At 30.4% G+C, this 15,290-nt stretch overlaps 1 protein-coding gene across 1 annotated transcript in view; it reads right to left on the bottom strand.

Annotated features, from left to right (window-relative positions):
- The window catches only part of LOC113404293 (synaptogenesis protein syg-2-like), a 117,490-nt gene extending 102,591 nt beyond the window's left edge, over window positions 1-14,899 (bottom strand). The window contains exon 1 of the mRNA XM_064217883.1: window positions 14,566-14,899. The gene's annotated coding sequence lies outside the window, so the exon portion shown is untranslated. The remainder of the gene's footprint in view (window positions 1-14,565) is intronic.
- Between the last annotated feature and the right edge of the window lie 391 nt (window positions 14,900-15,290).

Raw genomic sequence — 15,290 nt, 5'->3', positions numbered from 1 at the left:
ACGTTGGTCCTACGCTTGAACTCTTTCCGGTCGTGGAGGTTTTGCAATCACATCGGATTATAAAATAATAACTTAACTAGATTATAAAATAAAGAACAAAGAGTGCGTATATGCAGATAACTACACACTTGTGTACTGTATGTCCCGCGCAATTGACTAGGCTCACTGTGATTGGTCGCCGTGTTCAAGGTTAATCAGAACTATCACACTATTATTTAGGTATTATAACTGTCTCATTAGTCTAGTGTCTAGTTAATAAGGCTACAGATCAACTCCGTATATCTCGAGTCGTGATTGATTTATATCTCACTAGCAACCCGCCCCGGCTTCGCATGGTTGCAATGCTGATACTAAATATACTACAGAATGCATTTATATACAACGTTCACAGCTTTTTCAGTCAGCTTCAGGGCCATATTGATCATTATTAAAGGCACAATATTATATTTAAGGTAAAATTATATAAATATTATATAAAATGGTTATTGTGGGTTATCCTTAAGAGATAGACATATACCATGATTTTTTTTGTAGAACTTTTTAAGGTGTACAATACTGCAGTACATTATTTTGTTCTATCTTGTAGGGTTCAGCCAGCGTTTGCGCAATAAAACAGGGTTAATTTACGACATCACATTAGAAATCTCTAAAATTATTAGTGTTTATCTACTATATTTTGCAGTATATATTTATACATATAAAGCTTCTTCTTAAATCACTTTATATAATAAAGAAAACTGATTTAAAAGCCGTTGCGTAATTTCAAAGATCTACGTATACATAGGGACAGACAGACAGCGGAAAGCGACTTTCTTTTATACTAACTAGTGATTAAAATATTGGGACGTCAAAATGAGGATGATCCCAAAGATAAATGGATGATGAAACCAAATTTTCAGGGACTAAAAACTATAAACAAGATAGAGCCGTTGAGTTTCATTTCATGCATTAAAAATTCGATGAATTTGATTCATGAGATTGATCGTGGTGAGCTAAATTTGGGTCAGGAGGAATTCTTAATTATATTATATAGTGTTTATGGCGACCGTTCGATCATAAAAGAGATTGCCACCCTTAGGTAAGGCAGTAGTTTAAACTAAGGGCCTGTAAATTACCCACTTATAGACTAAAGCCTCCTCTTCGAGCTTGAAAGTAAATTCCAACACGCTGTTCCAATGAGGATCGGTGGTAGTCAACTCATGCGGGTTCTCTCACAAAATTTTTCATCGCCGAGCATAAGATTAATTATAAACACAATTTACTTATGAAAATTTAAGTATTTTAACTCCTGGACCATAAAAAATATTCAATGAAATTTTAGCTTCGATAAAACCATTATTGATTTAAAAAAAACGAGAGTCTGGACAACCCTTTAGTTTAAAAAAAAACATGAGCAAAATGTATGTAATCATTACAGGGATTATCTTAATTACAGTTACAGTCAGGTTGTTTGGATTTTTTAAACGGGACATTATTTTTAAAGTGCCAAACAGTTACTTTTAATTCTCGTATGAGTAACAAAATGAAATGGAATGTCCACGTAGAAAGCTAAAATAAAAACAAAGTCACAATGGATGAAAATTTAGTAAATTACAAAATAAAATTGTATTTGTACCACAGAAAGACAGACATACAAAGACTCTTTGGTAATGCTTTGTGCAAACATTTGTGCAAGTGTGCTCTATTAATATGTACTCAATATTGTTGTATTCCAGTTTAAAGGGGAGTGGCCCATTGTTGTTGGAAGCAATGATTAATATTTCTTACGGTGGCAACAACTATGAACAAATGTGACCACTAACCACCGTTTTCTGAGATGTCTAGTTTTGGTTATTCCTATAAATAACGTAACAAATTTTCTAATAATATACTACATACATCAGATTTATCAAATATATATTATTGTTGAGAATCTAGTATAATTTGAAGAAGAAAGTTATATGGTTAATGCATTATCTTTATAAACAGAGGAAATTACGGAATCATTAAGGATCAGAATAATAATAATGATCCGACTAAGATTTTAATATTTGTGTTTAAAAGTTTTGCTCATTTCCATCGCCAACAAAATTATTCGGCAAAATAAACGAAAAGAGCGCGGGCATGCTTACAACTTTAGTATACATTTAATCACAAAATAATTCGAACAAATCTCTTCTGGCATAAATATACTGAAATATAGCATTAAAGCGGTTTTGCTTCGATATTCATTCTGTGCAGCGTACCGCGTGATAATGACGTAAGGTCGAAACCTCAAAGCGTTCCAACGGTTAGGAACGGACTCCAATGCTTCGGAAGGACCCTCTTTTGGATGAACGACGCTGCTGAATCTTTTATTAGTTTCGTGAATGGACGGCCAGTTGACATAACCGTCGTCGACATCTGTTGTGATATTACGCCATCTTTTCCAGGGCGTTCGCTCATTCCATCGATTCGGGACCGATTCAACTATTTTTGTACACGTGGAATATATAAGGTTGAATTGAAATAGACGTAATACGTGTTTGGAGGGGAAGACAACTGCTGAGCCAGCGAATATGAATGTATTGGGCGTCATCAGAAAACTTGTAGAATACGCCTTTATCCGGAAATTGGATAACGGAGAACACGCATGGGGTTTTTATACATATTGATATTTTGCAGGTTTTATTAAACGCAAATTTTTTTTTGAATAATCATGTCTTTGGTAATGATTTCAGAAGGATACTGATAAAATATATCAAATTAATCACCCACGATAATTTTATGAAAAAAATTATATTCTAAAGAATAGTTTATAACAGTAACAGTACACCAGTAGCCTAATGTTAACTTAACGGTTTAGAAAATTATTGTTATTTAAATATTTACAAGTCTTTTAGTTTTCGTCGAGATTAGCCTTGAACTATAATTAATCGAATAAAAATAAGAATCATTGCAATCGCCGAAGATATCGAATCATTTAAATAAATTAAAAAATATATTAAGCTGAATTGATATTATGCTCTAAATTGGCCGACAATTTATAGTATTAGGTATATATACGTCAAATTACAGAAAGTATAAAATACAATAAATATAATCGACCGCTTGGAAAGTTTTAGTTTTTTACATATTGCCACTTTAATTTTAGCTTCGATCATAGAAATTATTTTAAACAACCATCAATAAGGAATTCATTATAAAATTTTTGTATTAACAACTGCACGTAACAATGATTTTATACAAAACATATCAAGGAAAACAAGACTACTTATAAAATCAAGTATCGGTGTATTTTTTCAAATCAACTCCAAACGAAAGCGGAGGTTATTTGTAAAAACATCTTTTCATGGACCTTTTTCTGGCTGTTAAACGTTTAGCTTTGTCGCAGCGTTCTGTAAATGGGAAATTTCTGGAAAATATGGCATGATTATCGTCTGTTGGAATTTACAAAAGGCCTTTTTTATTTGAAAATGCTCAAATGGTTTAAAAGTTAGGAGAAATGAGCTCGTGAAATATAATAAACATCAACGAGATTTAAAAGTGCTGTTTAATAAAAAGTTGTTCGGCCGTTGTTTCGTTTGATTTTAATAATATAATTAGTTAAATGTTACTATTTGGTATTACATGAGAGATTTACATTAAAAAAATTAAGTGCCGAGAATTTCCCTCTTCTTAAAAAGGTTTATATCTAATTCCACTTGCTTTTTTACGGGTTCGTGGGTACACATCTAGAAAATATCCCTGTCAAGCAGGAAAACTGTAATCGTTGCCTATATTTGCACCCGCAATCTTTGGTTAAGATCCACGTATTTTAATCACTGATCTATTGCCATTTAAAACTCAAACTATTTAAAAGTATTGTAATATTTTACGTTGTATTTAAAGTAAATGAAACCATAGATTTTTAAAACTTAATAAAATATGCGATCATATATAGAATTAAATGTTTAAAAGAAAATGTATGCAAAATTTTAAAATATATTAAAACTCGTACTAATTAAATCACAATTATGTACATACATTATAACTGTTAAGCGAGAATTGATTGACCATTCAACCCTTGAAATTAAGCGTGTCCCTCGCAGGCCCAGCAGTTGCTAACTTTACAGTTGGTACCCTGAAGACTAATTAGAATAAAAGAGTGTTAAAGTTGTCTCTAACTGACGGGTACATTTGGAGCTCCCTGGGGATTACCTTTCCGGTTGTGACGGCATGAATATTTTATGCCCCGTAATATGAAAGCCTTATGGTGAGCCTTGAGCATGTCTTGGTCACATTAAACGTGCCCGTGTAAAAACTTTCATAATCTTTTTTATTTTCGCTTTATAGATTTTGTAATTGAATCCGAATAATTTAAGCGTTATTTAAAATTATTTTAATTAATCCACAGACTCAATTATAAAGACGTTTATGTTCAATTTTGTGGGACTTGGTGCAAGTCAGTAAGGGTAAGCCACGTATTAATTATTCTGCTCGCAATCATCAATATTGAGCATGTATTGCTTGGGTCACAGATTAAAGCTTGAGTAATCCGGTATAATGACAGCCATGAGGTACAGTACAATACGTATCAAGATGTGTATTAGATACTAGGTGAGGATAAGATCGATAATAACTCGAGGTATGCCTTGCCCTACACGCTTCAGGGCGATCCATCAGCCGTTAGTTTTTTGACAGTGCTCAAAGACTGGCGTGCGTGCCTCGCGTAGTTTGGACGGCCCGTAATTAGTGTTCGTTTCTCGTTTATTGTAGAAATTAACCTTGCTTTACTGCTTTCACTTTCGAAAGTGATTTTGCGATACAATTTTTACACCGTATACTTGTGAGATTTATTATTATATATGTATGCTTCATTCAACCACATAGTGTCTTTTTGTGATTTATTTGTTTCCCTCATAATCAAATAAATAAGAGCATTTGTTGTCATGACAATTGTGCTGCATAGAAAATGATAACGATTAAAGCGACTCGATCAAAAATCATTCACGGCGAGGCGGCTTAACATCAAACGGCCTAAAATTCATACGCGCCTTAGAACGCCATGTTTGGCAAAATTTATATATTATGAATTATGTTTGACCATGGTTTCTATTACATTTACGCGACTTGCAGTAACGTGAACTAGCGAAAATCGACACGTGATGAAAAAGCGTTATGCGCCCTCCAGGTGACCTTTCCCTCTCTTTCCCCTTCTCTCTGACTCTTTCTATTATATACGGTTTTATATTACATTATTTAAACTTTTCACAACTTTTTAACCGGATTTTTAATACAATTTTTATTTCTTGTAATTTATTTATTATCAACGTTGTTAATTTATTTAACTTTATCTGTAATTATTACATAATATGCGACGTACTTCGTTCCAACCGGCTGTATTATGACACGTCTCCTTTTTTCAAATACAAGTGTAACTTATGGGTAGTGGTGATTAGTTACGAGGTAGCCAATTTACAAACATTTCACACATTCTTCTGCAAATAATTACGAAAGGGTCCTGCGATTACTTAAGTGATAATTAACGCTGGTCTTAAAAGAGAAAATAAGGAAAAAATATATATATAGGAAAGACTGAGAAAAATCTGTCAAGGCGTCATTGAACGTCGGCAAGGGATTATTTTTATTTCTTGGCTAAGATTTATTCTCCTCAGATTAGCATTCCTCCTATTTATGCTAATGTAATTTTAATGGCACCGACTTTTTTGGCTAATTTAATTTCGCGAAAAACTCGCAGGACTTTGTCTTTAAATCTTAGCTTATTAAGAGGGATTTAGTGACGATTCTGCTTAAATAAAATTTGAGTTATCAGTTTGGTTTGAAATTAATTACTTTTTTAATTGCGTATTGTCTAAGCTTGGATAAAGTTTGTTCATTAGGCTGAGTGTAAACCGGCGCTTGCAATCTGGAATAAGAATGAGTGTTTAAGCTTATACTCTGCTAGTAGTTGTTACTTTTAATTGCAGCTAGAATTTTAATTATAGAATGATAAAGTTTCGTTAACATTATTATGCATTTCGATTTGTTAATGAATGTTGTTATAGCGTTGTTTGCTTTTTATATCTCGAATACAAAATAGAATCAGAATAGTTGAACAAGGTCTGTATTGAAAATTATTTTTGAAATGCTATTAATAGTCAGCCCCAACAACAGTTAACATTTTAAGATAAATGTTGATTTAGAAGTTTTTTATAATTTATTTTGTTATTATTGTTACATTATTTTGTACTTCATTAAGTATAAATATATTAAAAAATTATAATTATATACTGTTTTTGGAACATTGTTGTAAAACATGAAATATTTACAATGTAGGTACGTAATTTTTTAAAGCATATTATAGTATAGAACAAAGTCGCTTTTCGTCATTGTAACGTATTTAGATAGTGGAATATATGCAGTTTAATAGTAAGATCGATATATAAGGATAGTTCGTTATATAATTTGTAAATTCACCTATGACGGCCTCTTCCAAAAAACTTTACGCATGACTATCAGTGGCTAAACCTTAGGAAATACATCAAAACAATGTATTAGGAAAGCTGGCTAGCCAGCAATTTTTTATTATTTCTTAAGTCTTAAAAATACTTAAGAAAAATCCGCTACAGTATACGTGTATTTTCTAAGGTATATTCATAACAACTTTTTTTTATTTACTACGGTAAGATAGGTCATTTCTCGAAACCATTTTCTATAGATAAATATTATATTAGTTACCTTGGGAATTTAAGAGAATTTAAAATATATTTTACGCTATATCATTATATGCATTCAAAGGACTACAATCAGAGATGTTACCATCATTTCCAAGAAATGTGCAAAGAAAAAAAACATTTGCTGTGAAGCGGGTCAGATGTAACAATAAAAAGTTGACCTTGGCAGGAGAAAATACACAGATTTAAATGTACAAGCCTGCACAAAGCTCTACCATTAAATAATCGAAATTCGAATTTCCTAAACTAAAAAGGCCTCAAAACTAATGTACATTGTGTAAATATTATACAATTTTATATAAGACTTTAGATTTCCCTGTATACCGGTCCTAGTCTATTGAAACTCTTTAGATTTTCTACGAAACATTGTATATAAGTCAACACATCGAGTTGTTGGAGTTACGAAGGCCGTATCGAGAATCTCGGCTCAGAAGAATTTCTCTTTACAATTGCGTTTCGACGCGAACAAACACTGCAAAACGCTCGGCCGCCGCATCGTGTATCTAATAATTGTCTTTGAGGTCGTTTCTAGTGTTTCATCTCTTCTAAGTATTGGTTACTATTAAATGTAAAGCAATGACATGATAAAAAAAAATATCAAAAATAATAGAGTTAAAGTAAACAGCTTGTATATAGCCCGCACATGGGCAATGTCTCCTCTTGAGTAGTAATCTTAGAGTCTTCTAACAATCTGTTTCAATGCGTATTGCTGGTATTACATATGAGGCAGATTTTCATACGACACATTTAACAAGTACAAGACTAATAGACTTAAAGCAAAGAAGCATAAGACATAAGCAAATTAATACTATTTTTTAATTGTGAACCGAAAATAATTGATTTAAAATCATTAAATTCGATTACAATCATTAATCACGACGAAAGTGTTTTAAAAATATTTATCCGTTTCCTACAAATAGGTATCATTATCTAAACTAATATTATAAGTGAGAAAGTAACTCTGTCTGTCAGTTGAACTTCAAGGAATGACATAGGTAACTTTTTCGTACCTAACACCAGCCGACCGACCCCTAAAACGCGAGCAAAGTTGCAGGCGACATGTAGTTAGAAATAAATTTGTACCATATAAATTAAATACATAGCTTGATAAATGTACCTTGATTTGTAATAATTGCGATACTAATTTCCATAGTACGCAGTGAAAAAACAATTATACAGTGAGTGGTCAGTTAAAGCAATAAAACATTATTTATTTATTAATTATTTTAATCTATAATTATTATATACGTATTGTCTTATTTACTTATGTTCGTTTGTTTTTTATTATTTTATTTATAGATAAACTTAGTTTTTTATATAGTTGACAAACGAGCGGGACGTTTATCCGATGGATAGTGACTTCCACCGCTCATAGACATCCGCTACACCGGGGAGATTGCAGATGCGTTGGCGGCCTTTGAATGAGTAGGCTCTTTTTACGAAGATTACTAGTATTTGTGACTTCCCTATAATTTACCTATAAATACACTTAATTTATCTTTATTCTTTAGTATGTCGTAATATAATTTCTTTCATAATTATATCGTTTGTCTACTTTATTGCGTCACAGGACGCCTTGTACGATCTTCGTATATTAAATTAAGAATTTAGCCAAAAACCCGGCGTTCGTTGCATTTAACTTTTTTTATTTAACATGCAACATATATAAGATATTTCCGAGTACAATGTATACTTTTTCCTGTATGGTAGTCTTTATTTAATAAAAAACTATTAATGCAATTATTTTTGTAACTATTGCTTATTTATTTATAAAGTCAAATAATCATTATTATAACGGATAAAAATCTATACATGTTACATAATAAACTGAGCAAGATCCGCAAGTCGTCGTATCGTATTATTGTGTTGTCAAAGTCATGAAACCAGTCCGTAGCAATTCGAATTGACAGGAATTCTCGTTAGACGAGTTTCGACGGTTACATACTGCAGTGAACTCACTGCTTCAACTGCTTTTAGTAAGTTCGTCATCCTTCAAATTGAGAATTAAATTATATAAATACATTTTTTTATCAAGCTTTAAATACTTTGAAAATTAAAAAGTAAATTATATCTAAATTTATTAGTAAGGTGATTTTTTTATTCTGTAATCCTAAAATGTTTTGTATTATTAGATTAGATATTAGAATTGATAGAAAAAGGTTCTTAAAAATAAAAATTGCTATAATATCGAAACTTATTTACGTAATTAATAACAATTATATTTAATGATATTTTAAGGAAATACAAATTTAATATTTTATATTTTATGGGTAATTTTCAGGGCAAATATGACCGCTAGTTGTATTTACAGAGATTGGATATAAATATATCCTATGTTTGTATATATATATTACTGTAAAAGCTCGAACTACGGTAAATCTTAAGATTTTCCAGTAAAACCTAAGATTTACCGATTATGAATGGTAAATGTCCGTAAAACGTTGGGATTCGAACTTTTACCATCATTCACTCGTTAAATCTTAGGATTTACATGTTAGGTTAGGTTAGGTTGGAATTGTCAAAGTCCGAAAAAGTCGTCCCTTTATAATAAATACTTACATTTACCACCTCATGTTGGTAAATCTTAGGTTTTACTGGAAAATCTTAAGATTTGCCGTAGTTCGAGCTTTTACAGTAACATAATTACTGCAATGTGCGAATATCTGTCTGTCACTAGCTCCATTCTGTTCTTATGATTGTTTTCATTAAAGGGCTTAAAAATGAACGAAATCGTTCCAATTTCAAATAATACAATCGTAAGTATTATGTCAGTATTGCGTTTGACCTCACCAAAATGTTGATATAGAAATTATGTTTAAAACCTCCATCCATTTATTAATGTGCAGGCAGCTTCTATAACATGTTATAGTAAAACGTATTTCCGGCCTCGGCACTTTGGACCGTTAAATTAGATTACCTACTTCCAAGTTTCTAAAAGTAGGGTTAGTTTATTAAAGTGCTGTATAATAAACCTGAATAGCACTAGTAAATTGGCAATGAAATATAATTGAATAAAATATAATACGTACGCTTTGAAAATAGTTTTAAAAAAAATTCTTAATTGATTAACAGATCTGCCCCTTTCACGTTTTCTTAATTTTAAACGGTGTTTGATTACAAAATCGATTTCATTTGCATTTTTGTTCCTGTCCTAATAATGTTTTAATAACCGAGGTACATAGTTCCTTCGTTAAAATATTTATCGGGCAATAGAAGATGGTACATACAGACAGGTAGATATCATTACAGTTTCAACGACGAAAATAATTGGAAAAGAAACATTGTGAAAAATTGATACAGATATCAACCCGCAGTGCAGCGTCCATATGTACTAAATCATTCTGATTAGAAAATAAGCCTTAACCTTGCAAAAAAGCAATAACTTGCTCTTTTTATTAAACAAATTCAACATATTTTTCTCTATCTTATAAAAGGTATAAGCTTTTGAAAGGGAAACCATAGGATCAATAGCATCCATCGTTTATCTGTTCGTCCACTCGTAAAATGCGTTCTAACACATAGTGAAAGGTTTCATTTTATTATTTGTTTTATGATGTCCTAGAGATATACTTATAAGATTACGCTTGTAAAGAATATATAGGCATGTATGCCCAACCATTAGACGACACAAAAATGTGCTCCCCTAAGTACTATTAACAGGTATCTTTCACCTTTCAAAATTTCTCTCCTTCTCTCTTGTGAAACCAAAAACAGAATATGTTTTTGCTTAAAGTACAACTTGTAAGCTCTTCTCTCAACTTGGTCAACCTTCTCTCTTTTTAAGAACGAGATTTAAAGCATATTCCACCATACTAATCTATATAAGGTTGGCGCATATAAATGAGGTCAGAATTTTAATCGATACAAAGAGGTTTCTTAACGTTATGTTCATAAAATAATTATTGCAAAAACTTATGCTAAGCTGGGCTTAAACTCGCTGTCATCACCATAATATTTACTAACCTCAACCTAATTTAGTAGGCTTACGTAGATTTGTTTGCCACAATAGGTATATTTTGGACCACTTACAGAACTCAATGCCAGGCCTTTTACGGTTTACTGACTTCCTTTGAAGTGATAAACGAAAATCCTCTATGTACAAATAAGCCAAAACCATACTGAAGACATAAACCCTTAGACCGTTATTATTGATAATAGTATGTATAACAATTCTAAGAAAGTCAACAGCTTTGATAGAGATCTATAGTTATATTCAACGAGACTCATATGGTCAACCATAGATATCCTATTTATTTAAAGCGAATTTCGCTATATTTTGCATTCTATTTTTAATAATATTTTCAGTAAAATACTATCTTCTCACTCATTCTTGCCCCGAATACCATATTTATTTCGATCTTGACTTATAATCGCCTTTTTCTTTGCCCAGCAAAATATATATTAATATATTTTCATCCCTGAAAACGCTTAAAGATTGTGAAATATTTAAACAGAACGTAGGGGATATGAGCTGCTAAAATTCATGATATCAACGTGAGAATTCAATATTTTTATTCGTAAACTCACTGCCTTCCTTTTTTTAATAAAATAAAAATGATATTAATACAAAAAAAGATTGTAAATATTCAAACACACTGCCTTATGTTCTGCGTATTCGGACCAGCCTCTCTCTGGACTAACAAAACGAGTATGTAGTATTGCATTGCAAAATTGTAACATATTGCTCTTGTGAATGCATTCACATAGATGATATATGCACGGTATGCTATATTATGTCAATATATCAATCTGAAGTTTGACAGCAGTGCAGTTGGCGGACGTCCTTTTCAATAAACTTTATGATCGACACTTGACAGTGAGGCCTTTGTTTTTGGGTTTAGATATAGAAATTTTACGACCAGCAAATAATAAATTGATTAAAAAACAATTATTAAAACTAGTGGTCTAGTTTTAAGTTAATTATTTTATTATTTAAGTCAAAATAATTAACGAACGTATGAGTTCTTTGAACATATTTATCTTTAAATGTTTATCAATATTCTCAATGAGAATGCTATTTATAAAGTTTGTTATAATCAAATTATATTTAATTCAAGTAGACTCTGGTTAATATAGATAGATAGATAGGATAATAAGGTTTTATATTAAGGTTAAATATTAAGTTATTTATTTTAAATTTAATATTAATTATGCAGTCGTATCATTCTCACTTTGTTAATGTTAGAATATGCTAGTTTTTAAGCAGTTAGAAGCTGTAACAAAGACGATAATCCCGAAACTACTAGATATTCTACAGTTCAGTGATCGAGAGCAATGGCGTAGTAGTCAAAACACGTGAATATCAACAGAAGATTCCGGTTTAGATCCAGGCCAGAACCATTTAGTTTTCATATGCTATATCGTGAAGAAAAACCTGCTTTTCGAGAAGAGACTTTTGATCAACATTAGGATATTTAGAACTTTAAATTTAACAACAAAAATATAATAATATCTTATATTCGATTATTCAATTACGCTCTACTTTTAATAATATATTCGTTAATCGACAAAGCTATCCATTTATTATTTACATTTATTTAATATTCATTAAAAAAAAAAATTAAAAAAAAAAACTTGCAAAATAAAAATTTGCTTATCACTTCATATAAGTACGTTTCGTTATCTGAAGGAAAAGTTCGTTAAAAGGAATATTTGTACGAAATATATATTATATTTTCCTAATTAAGTTGTACTGACGTCACAAACACCTGTTTTGTTATAAGTTTAATTAAATAACTAAAAGTTTACACAATATTGGCCATCTATACTTTTCTTCTAGGCAATAGTTATTATCTAAAGTTTGCAGTTTGAAAATTTTTAACTTAGTTTTTAAATGTATTGTATTATGTAAATAAGTCATTTACCTTACTAATTAAATATACGTTAGAGTGGTAATATAATAATGAGGCAACACTGTGTACAGGAAATAATAATTGCCAAATCTCGGGGATTCTCCGCCCTTAAGCAACCACTAATTTTGTCATTAAATTAAAATTTACTTCCCCTATGATATATTCTGTTTGATAATAACTTTAATTGGCGAAGACTTGAATTATCTTTCTTAAATAGATTAAAATAAACCTAGGGAAGCTTTAAAATGCAAGTTTTGCTTGATTATTTTTTAAAGGAACTGTATTTGGTGAACGTTCGAAATTAGCTTGAAATTTTCAATACTGTACGTTTTGCGTTATTATGGAAAATAAATAAGTATAGTAGGTAATCAAATTGAAAATTTAACTGCATTCTGACAATTGTTCTAGTATCGTGAGAACAGGACCTACAAGCCTAAACGGGAACGATAAATTGAATGAACTACCGGCTTTACAAACGATGAAAATATCTTGCCTAAAATAGTATGTCCGTCGCATCTACAAAATAGTATTCGTATTTTCCTAAAGACACGTCTGATCCAAAAGTTCCCAGAATTAGGCACCCCAAAGTTAATAGTTTTTACCTTCGGGTTAGACTCGCATTGTCATGTCGGTATTTCTTTTATTTTATTTTCTTATTACAGATAAGGATAATGTAAGAATGGTTTTTTTTTTTAATATGATATTTGGAAAAGGTCGAAAATGTAAGAGTTTTATATTTCGGTATGATTTTTTAACTTCTTTCTTCTTGTCGTCATTGATTGAACGATTGAAAGAGCAAGACAAATCATTGAATAGTCAATCTCAGAGGAACATTTATACGTAAAGTAAATAGTATCAATAACATTATATAAATATATTATATAAAATAATTATCTATTAATTGTTTCACTAACGGACAGATAATATGACTTAATAATACGTTGATACTTAGTACTTGGAATTTTGCTATTACTTCTAATTTATCTGTATAAAATATTTTCACTTTTATCTTAAATCAAAGCAATATATTCTATAATCGTTTGAAAAAATAAATAAAAAAAACGAAACTTAAGGTATTTATATTGTTGCTATTGAAATATGCAAAGAAGTCAGGAAAACTGCTACTTGGAAGTAGTTTACAAAACACGCCACGGTTACTTATTTCAGCGTTTTAGGAATAAATTAGGTCGCTGTACAATTACATAAACTATACCCATACTTATATAACGTGTTCATGTTCTACCACATCAAAAACAAAGTACCAATTTAAATCAAAACAAGTATTTCATTAAGTTCAAAATATTTTAATTTTTTTATCAGCCAAGACTATTTTTATATAGATCACAATTCATACAAAACGAATTCATTTTCTCCACTCAAATATGTAAAATTAATTGTCTCAGTACTGAGTAAGAACTTGAACTATAGGTTATTAATTTGAATATCGAACTATGTATTATATAAAATGATAATGATTAAATACTGTTATAAGACATATGACTCTATTATTTACTGTTTATGATCTTGATAGATTACTTTGATGTACACTGCAAGCTAAATATTTGTTTAATATTTGACACTAACAATATTTATAGTATTGTTAAAATATATATTTTAATGGTTTGTCAAAGAAAATGTTAAGAATGAATAACACATTTTTTTACAGCCACTTATGTTAATCCTTATTTAAACTTTATATAAGCAATAGCATTGAAACTTTTACGTTTACGTTATACAATTAAAAGAAAATACTAATAAAATAAGTTAAAATATAAATTAAACTAAATATCTGAAAATTTAGACGTATAAAAAATATAATAGCGTAAACGCGTTTATATATAAATATAAATATATAAGATTTGTAAATATTTTTATCGGTATTTATTATAAGTAGACCGGATTATAACTATCACTCACTGGTACTGTACACGAAAAAATTACTAATTTTCGCGGGTCATATACGTAACTTGTATATTTTAAACATCACATTTTTATGGTATAATATATATTTTAATGGACGTAGTATAGTTTATACTTACTGTATATCGTAATGCTCTACTTACATGTTATGTAATTTACACATAACAATATTATTCGAATAGTATCACGTTTATGTTATAATATATTGAATACGTTATAAAATAATTAGTTAATTTTAAATATAATTTATTGAAATACGTTTTTAGATTCACTCAATAAAAGTTTGAACATTATACACTTTTTTTCCGCTATGCAAATATTGTAATACGAATAACATGGCTTTGATAGAGACGCGCTATTAAAAAACACATTTAATTGAATGTGTGATTTATCATTTTTCTCCGCGCGATAACGTTATTTTTCCGAAACACGACACAACCAACCGCGTTGAAATACCACCGAGCACTGATTCGGCATTGGACGTTGTTTTCTAAAGGTGAGGATTTCGGTATCCGTCGGCAATCCTCGGCAGCCCTCGCTATCCATCTCGATTCGATTGTAAGAAAATAATTTCATACTTCACAAACGAGCACATTTCTTGTTAAAAATGTTTTAATACATAAAATTGAAATCCTGACTGAATGAACTCAACATCATTTAAGTAACATTTTCTTTGAATTGGTATTAAGGTTTTATGTATGGATATAATTTCGGAGCACCATTCGTAAATGAAAAATAATTTCTTTGTATTCATTTTCAAGGAAAGTCAACGATTTTTGAATAAAAGTTAACTTACACCGCGAATCAGGAATTATTCAAATAGGCATTAAAGCATATATTTATT

This window comes from Vanessa tameamea, chromosome 19, assembly GCF_037043105.1.
Source record: "Vanessa tameamea isolate UH-Manoa-2023 chromosome 19, ilVanTame1 primary haplotype, whole genome shotgun sequence".
Classification (NCBI taxonomy): domain Eukaryota; kingdom Metazoa; phylum Arthropoda; class Insecta; order Lepidoptera; family Nymphalidae; genus Vanessa; species Vanessa tameamea.
This window is presented reverse-complemented; position numbering and strand designations above follow the sequence as displayed.